The sequence below is a fragment of the Bison bison genome, unplaced genomic scaffold (assembly GCF_000754665.1).
Source record: "Bison bison bison isolate TAMUID 2011002044 unplaced genomic scaffold, Bison_UMD1.0 scf7180017864531, whole genome shotgun sequence".
NCBI classification, from domain to species: Eukaryota; Metazoa; Chordata; class Mammalia; order Artiodactyla; family Bovidae; genus Bison; species Bison bison.
In genome coordinates this window covers 3,434,481-3,436,307 of record NW_011495081.1, presented here as the reverse complement: position 1 = coordinate 3,436,307, position 1,827 = coordinate 3,434,481, and positions in this window count along the sequence as shown.

Here is a 1,827-nt window from a genome sequence, read left to right as displayed (position 1 = left end):
TGCTGCTGCTGCTGCTAAGTCACTTCAGTCATGTCCAACTGTGTGTGACCCCATGGACGGCAGCCCACCAGGCTCCCCTGTCCCTGGGATTCTCCAGGCAAGAGTACTGGAGTGGGGTGCCATTGCCTTCTCCGATGATTATCTACATGTCCCTTATAAAAACCTGAGGTTTAGGGAAGTTGCTCCAGGCTTATCAATAAAAAGCAGAGGATTATCCTAAAGTTGTCTACGTGTGTGCTTGTCACTCAGTCATGTCCAACTCTTGCAACCCCATGGACTGTAGCCCACCAAGCTCCTCTGTCCATTGGATTTTTTAGGCAAGAATACTAGAGTGAGCTGCCATCTCCTCCTCCAAAGTTAAAGCTGTCTACTTACAACTATTTACAACCTATCACTCCTTATCTGTTACACTTGAAGGCAAGGCAGGTGTTTCACATTAAGCCTATACATAGAATATTATTAAGACAGACACAGTCAGAAAGTTCATTCTGAAAGGAAGCTGAATTCATGTTTCTATTTTAAGGTTCCTCTGTCCATGGGATTCTCCATTTTAAGGTTTAGTATTATATTTAATTTGGATTCTACATGACAGGTCTTGGACAGTGGGTACTATCAAGTTTTTACCATTTAGGACTTCTAGAAGTTTAGGGTGTCTAATCTAGCCATGATTTAGAAGCAAAATAGATTCAATTTGAGGCATTGTTTAGAGAGGGACTGGATTGGGGGTGCCAGGAGCAGCGGTGAGAAAGCTATAGTTGGTCACTTCTCTTCTTTATTTTACCACACAGATATCCATGCCAATGTAGAAACCAGAATAATCTTTTTCCTTGATTTTTTTCTCCTTAACTTCACATTTTCCATCCCTCCTTCTAAAATGGTCTAAAATATACCAAAATTTCATTTCTGAATCACTAACAGTCAACTGATACTTTCACCCTCCCCTTAGAAGGAGGGCAGTTTGCCAGATTCATGTTCAATATGTTGCTAGCTTTGAGAATCTTTTTTCTTCTCTCTTTCTCTTTGCCAAGAGAGAAAAGGAGGTGAGAAAAGAAGGGATCACTAGACAAATCACTATGGGTATGTTTTTTCCTGAAACATCCTCCAAAATCTTATGACATTTAAGGTTATATGATGAGGCATGGTATCTGACTCAGGAAGAACTGTGTATCGTGGTTTAAAACCTTCTGAAATATGAAATTTGATATAATCCTACTGGGCTTCCCAGGTGGTACTAGTGGTAAAGAATCTGCCTGCCAATGCAGGAGACACAAGAAACATAGGTTTGATCCCTGGATTGGGAAGATCCCTTGGAAGAGGAAATGGCAACCTGCTCCATTATTCTTACCTGGAAAATCCCATGGACAGAGGGCCACAGTCCTTGTGACCGCAAAGAGCTGGACATGACTGAGCAAATGAGCACACACACATAATTCTACTACAATTGTTGTTTATCCCTTTGCTGGCTTGATAAAGAAATTCTAACTTGTGTCTACCTACAAGCCATCAGTCAGTTCAGTCAGTTCAGTCGCTCAGTCGTGTCCGACTCTTTTCGACCACATGAATCGCAGCATGCCAGGCCTCCCTGTCCATTACCAACTCCTGGAGTTCACTCAGACTCACGCCCATCGAGTCAGTGATGCCATCCACCCATCTCATCCTCTGTCGTCCCCTTCTCCTCTTGCCCCCTATCCCTCCCAGCATCAGGGTCTTTTCCAATGAGTCAACTCTTCTCATGAGGTGGCCAAAGTACTGGAGTTTCAGCTTTAGCATCATTCCTTCCAAAAAAATCCCAGGGCTGATCTCCTTCAGAATGGACTGGTTGGATCT